This window comes from Dama dama, chromosome X (genome assembly GCF_033118175.1).
Source record: "Dama dama isolate Ldn47 chromosome X, ASM3311817v1, whole genome shotgun sequence".
NCBI lineage: Eukaryota > Metazoa > Chordata > Mammalia > Artiodactyla > Cervidae > Dama > Dama dama.
Window position 1 is genome coordinate 21,915,484 of NC_083714.1, and position 6,808 is coordinate 21,922,291.

Genomic DNA, 6,808 nt, shown 5'->3' on the forward strand with positions numbered 1-6,808 from the left:
ACCAGTATGCCATAGGTTCTCCTTTTGTAGGCATCCAAGAATCCCATGGACTATACAGTCCATGGGGTCGCAAAGAGTTGGACAGGACTGATGTGACTAAACCACCACCAAGACACCAAGGCCAAGTAGTCAAAAGCATGAGCTCTGTATTAATTTTCTTTGATTTCTGTAACAAATCATCACAAACAGTGGCTTAAAACACTGCACATTTATTATCTTATACTACTGGAGGAATGTCCAGCTTACAGTGATCAACTGAATTATAAGGACATTCTGGAGGAGGCAGGCAATGCTCTGTAAGAGAATATTATCTTTAGTACCCCAAAACAGTGATTCTGGGGAAGAATGTCATGTGAGGAGACAACCACTCACCTCTTGAGGAAGCCCCTTTCACAAGACTACAGCTATGTAACCCTCCACTTCTGTACCTTTCCAGTGAAGCACCACTGGGGATTAAAAAGAAGATGATTGTCTTCCACCAAAGGAGAAAGAAATGTGGACTAGGCTCATCCACGGCCACCAGAGTGGCCACATAGAGACAGTCAGAGTTCACGGCAAAAGTGGAGAGTGACAATCAGGAAGACCAAGTTACTGGTCCCATTGTAAGAAAAGTCTGACAGGAGGCTTTCAGTCAACCGAGTTTTTAGAAAAGTTATAATCAACACAAAAGTTGTCACCTCTTCTGAAGTGAGGTCATCATGAAGGTGGGGAGAAAGGCATTTCAGTCTGTCCCTGGCATACCAGTTAGTTAAAATATGGGACATCGGCCTGGAAAGCCATATTCCTTCCCCAAAGCCTGATGCTCACCAACACACAAGGGTCACCGCTTTCAAAGCATCAAGAGATCTTTAACTACACCAAAGGGGCTCCATGAAGTTCAATTTAAATGAGACAGCTGTGGTTTCAAATTGTCCAACTTTTTTTATAGGCCAAGAGTCGGGTCCATTAGTGTTTAAGACACCAACCAACACTGAACAGGCAGTATGGATTCAGTCTGCACTGTTACTCATCGTGACATTCATTATTCAACAAACTGCTAACAACTCTATATACAGCCCAGGAGCATAGCCAGGCATCTAAGTAGTAAAGATGAACAAATTGCCCTCAAGGAGGGAAGGACACAAACCCACAAACACAGTAAAAAGTGCTAAGAGCCATAAAATCAGTATGAATGATGTACTACACAATGTCAGACAAAGAAGAGATTATTTCTAAATGCCTGTGGAAAGAGAGGAGGAGATGCTTAACTCAGGAGGAGGTTGTTTGGAGCTGGAATATGAAAGGTGGGAGTACTCTATGTGAACAGGGTTTATTAATGCTCTTTTGTTATTTTACTTGCTTACTTCAGTGCATATAGTTCTCATACCTGGGTCACTCTATCATGCACTCTGCCTAGGGCCTTCAATTCTCCTCTTAATCTGTTCCCACCTGCTAACTATTACTGCTAGTGTCCTTGCTCTCACCTCCCTCCCGGTTGCAATACTAACTTTTTGCCGCATTAGAATGATACATGATGCAAGCTGCTTATATGAACACTCAACAATTCCCTCTGACATGATCCCAGTCTTCTTGCATCATACAAATTTTCTATAACCAAAGGTAAGTTGATCATGAAAGAGCCCAAGTTTAAAGATGCAACAACAATCTACCACCCCACTCAATCCCCCCACCAAAAACAGGAAAAGTCTTTGCTCCATTCTAGATTTAGAAGCCTGTAAATTGAGTAAGCATAAAAATATCCTTCTGCAGATTGAGAGGCCCAAGTCAAGATTTTAAGAGTAGCAGTCCAGTCAAGTACCAAATACATGTGATAATTGGTTTGCTGGTGGCTCAGGTGGTAAAGAATCTGCCCGGAATGCCGGAGACCTGGGTTTGATCCCTGGGTTGGGAAGATCCCCTGGAGAAGGGAATGGCTAACCACTCCAGTATTCTGGCCTGGAGAATTCCATGAACTGTATAGTCCATGGGGTAGCAAAGAGTCAGACACAACTGAGGGACTTTCACTTTCTTTCAAATTTCATGTCACACTAGAAGAGGTCTGGTTTGTTTATTTTACATTTATTTATTTCCTATTTATAGCCTTGCATGCTGTGTGTGCTCAGTCATATCTGACTCTTTTCGACCCCATGAACTGTAGCCCACCAGGCTCCTCTGTCCATGGGCTTTCCCAGGCAAGATTACTGGAGTGGGTTGCCATTTCCTCAGGGATTTTCCCAACCCAGGGATCGAACCCACATCCCTCGAGTCTCTTGCATTGGCAGGCGAATTTTTTACGACTGCACCACCTGGGAAGCCCCATTTATAGCCTACTTGCTTCTAAAGAATTTGATATAATGTAGAGTAAAATAAATAAATGTAAGGATTTAGGCACCACAGGTGGTGAGAATAAAGATATAAATTACATATATTAAAACTCTAGAGATAGGAAAAGAGAATTTACTAGGAACCAGGGGTGAAATAATTACCATAATTGAGCATTCAGTTTTCTTCTGAGCATCCTGAGACCAAGACCAGCCAAATCAAGTCAAAAAAAAAAAATATGTATAGCTCCTAGTATCTCAACTCCACTTCTTTCATAGAAACAAGCTTTTGCCTGGTACTACATTCTAGATGGCAGTTTTCTTAAGAGTTCCTAGTTAAAAGACAATGAGTATTGCAATAATTTTCAACAAATAATTCTCTGGAAGATACAGAATTGCTTCATGTGACCATTTCTTAATACTACCTCTCAAAAGCAGGTCACAGGTACTTTACCTAACTGTATTTAGAGAACCTGAGGGAATGTATGCTTAACATTTTAGTGGCTAGCTCTTAAATATCTTCAACTATTCTTTGACACAAGCTGACTAGGAGTCATTTCAAGATGGAGTTCTCTGGCGAGGGCCTCAAACACAATATTGGTATGGAGTTGGGGATGATGGTATGCTTTATCTAACAGAAAGGTGAGGGCCAGGGTGATGAAAATTAAGGAACGTGATTTACATTTTATCACTTGATGCTGCTGGTTGGAAGGGGCAACTTGTGTACATGTATGTATATTTTTTGCTTTTACAGCAAGACTAGTGATTTTGCCCAAAATGTTAATAGAAGCTGGAACCTCCCAAGTCAAGACTGTGTGTGCCCCAGGACTCTGTTCTCCAGAACTGTTCTTTTTCTGTTAGTACAATTCTGCTTATTAACACTTATCTATATAAGTAGTCTTAGTTGTCCAATAAAGATTCAATGGATAACTATTAATCAGTATCTCCAGAAAGCAGGAGATATGCATATCCAATGCATTACCACACAGTAAAAGTACTATCAACGGGTCTTTGGGTCAACATGCCCTGCCTTAGTAATATACATTCAGCTTGACCTCCAGAAGTGACTAGATTATAGGGCTTCCTGTTGAGCAGTATTTCCTGTCAATGAGGGTAGAGTACAGAGCATGAATAGCAGTGGTATAATGATGGTATAGCAGTAGTAGGTCTAATTGTGTTTTCTGTGAATGAAATTTCACAATGATTCTGTTGACTCATATCTCCAGCAACTGTTGGAAGCCTCTTTCCTACAGCCTACCTTGCCTTTCAATATTCCAAACAGAAGATAAAATTGGATTCATCCCTCACACCACAAACCAGGGAAAATTCTAAATAGATTAGAGATTGCAATGTAAAAATTGAAATTATTTATTTAAAATGAATTCTTTCTCACCCCCTTAGCTGAAAGTGTGTTATAACTTTACCTTCTTTTTCAAATAGAAAATGTTAGGTTGCTTGTAAGATGGTTAAACATACTTTATTAAAAAACTATAATTAATAATTACAAAGTTAATCAGGAAGAACAAACAAGTAAGAATATTTTTAAAAAACCTGAAAAATAAGAGCTCCTGAGAGGAGCCACTAGACTCACCTGATAATAAAATATACTATAAAGCCTCTATAAATAAGATAGACCAATCACAGAATATAAAATCCAGAAAGAGACCCAATTTCATTTGCAAATTTAGTTTAAAATAAAAGTGGCAAATCTTCAAATAAGAGAGGAAAACATGGGCTTTGTTGTTCACTTGCCAAGTTATGTCTGACTCTTTGTGACCTCATGGACACTCTTTGTGTCCATGCAGCACGCCGGACTCCTCTGTCCTCCACTCTCCCAGAATTTACTCAAATTCATGTCCACTGAGTCAGTGATGCCATCTAACCATTTCATCCTTTGTCACCCCCTTCTTGTTTTACCTTCAATCTTTCCCAGCATCAGGATCTTTTCCAATGAGTCTGCTCTTCACATCAGCTGACCAAAGTAGTGGAGCTTCAGCTTCAGCATCAGTCTTTCCAATGAATATTCAGGGTTGATTTCCTTTAGGACTGATTAGTTTAATCTCCGTGCAGTCCATGGGACTCTCAAGAGTCTTCTCCAGCACCACAATTCGAAAGCATCAGTTCTTCGGTGCTCAGCCTTCTCTGTAGTCTAACTCTCACATCTGTACATGACTACTGGGCTTACTAATAAATTATATTGGGATAACTAGAGAGCCATAAGGAAAAAAGATAAAATTGGATCTATTCTTCATGCCATAAACAAGATAAATTCCAACTGAATCAGAAATTTAAATGAAGCAAGCAAGAAACATTTATCAGTACAGAAAATATTGGTGATTTCCTCTAAAACCCAAGAATGAGGAAATCTCTCCTATGACTCAAAATCCAAAAGCAAAAAGGGAAGATAAATTTAATGACACAGAAACCTTTAAAGCTTGCATGTCAAAAAAAAAACACATAAGCAAAGTAAAAAGATAGAAGATAGAAGACATTAACATCCTGTCTAGAAGCTTGAGAATGGAACAACTTGTCCTACTAGACATTAAGGCATCTATCTAAGACTACTAGGATCATTGAAAAGCAGCTACACTCCAATTAAAAAAAACAAGGACAAAAAAAGATTACTGGGATCTTGTCAGATTGAATGGTCTCCATCTACAAAGATGAGATAATTACAGTCAATGAAAATATTAGCTGCAGTAGACTGAAATCCATCAAATATATTTAAATCCAAGGGTTCATGATTAGGTTAAAGGAAAAACAACTGGTCATTGTTGAAGGATGCTAGTAAACCAATTCATTATTTTGAAAAATGGTGAACAAAGGGAAGAATTCATGTGTTTTATCCAGCTTTTCCCATAAACACTGAACCTCAGCATAACCAAAGAGTAGATAGAAGGGACTTGTATTCTCTATAAAAATATTCCAGCTAATAAATGAAGAATGAATGTTAGGACATCATCATTTTGCAACCCTTAGTGAGTTAATATATCTAGGTATTTATCTAAGTGGTGGGTGGCTAATACTCTAAAAGAGAGAACCAGACCTTAGGTGCTTTCTGATAAAAAAAAAAATCAACAAAATCACACAGTGGGAAACTCTTCAGAGCAAAGGATTCAGTTTCTTCAACAAATAAGAAACAACAAATTAAGAAATAAAGAGGAAACCTACAAATTAAGTCAATGAAGACACCTAGGAAATAATCGCACTGTATGGTCCTCTTTTAAATCCTGAGACAAGCAATGCAAGAAAGGGGTACTTATGAGACAACTGGATATATGAACAATAACCTGATATTAGATTAAGAAACTATAACACCGTAGGTACAATAATGATATTGTGATTTTAAGTGTCCTTATCTTTTAGAGACATATAATGAGATGTCACTGATGAACTTTCTTTAGTCAAATTTAACTCATCAAAATATTATTTGCCTTGAAATTATATAAGTGTAGAGAAATGGGTGAGTGTAGAAATGAAACAAGATTGGCCATGAGTTGATAATTGTTGAAGCAGATAGTGAGTAATGAGGGCTTATTGTACTAGTAGTGGTGTGCTGAAACTGCCTAAGACCTACTCAGGACAGCCTATTTTTTAATTTTCAAGAATTCTGACACCACACTGGTATCTTGAAATTGGCCATGGTGGAAGTATTTCCATCATGAAAATCAGCACATGCCACAAATCAGCTCCCTCCCCCAAGAGTTGGGTGTTAAAATGTTTATGAGCACACCACTGCTATTCTACTTTTGTATGTGCTTTTTAAATTCAACAAATATATTTACTGAGCACTTACTATGTTCCTGACCCTGGGTTAGATGCTGAACATACAGCAGTGAACAAAAAAGACATCACCCCTGCTTGTATTAATTTCCTAGAACTTCTGTAACAAACTACCATGAACTGGGTAGCTTGAAACAATAGAGATTTATTTCACAGTTCCAAAAGCTAGAAATCCAAAATCAAGATCCTGGCAGGGCCATGTTCCTTCTGAAACCTGTAGTGGAATCCTTTCTTGCCTCTTCCTAGCTTCCGATGGTGGTTGCCTGGCAACCTAGTGTTCCTTGGTTTGCTTCCATCCTCACACAGACTCTTGATGCCTGTGTCTTCACATGGCCATTTTCTCATAAGGACACCAGTCATATTGGATTACAGGCATACTCTACTCTAGTATTAGTATTCATTTTTAAACTTTAAAAAAAATTTTTAATTGTGGTTAAAAAAACATAAAATTTGCCATCTTACCCGCTTTTAAGTATATTGTTCAGCAGTGTTAAGTATATCCACCTTGTTGTGCAACAGATCTCTAGAACTTTCCATCTTGTAAAACTGAAACTCCATATCCATTTTCCCTTCCCCTCAGCCCTTGGAAACTATCATTTTACCTTCTGTATCTATGAGTTTGACTACTTCTCCTTTCTCATGAGTGAAATCATATAGTATTTGTCTTTTTTATGACTGGCTTGTTTCACTCGGCATAATGTCCTCAGGGTTCATCCATGTTGTAG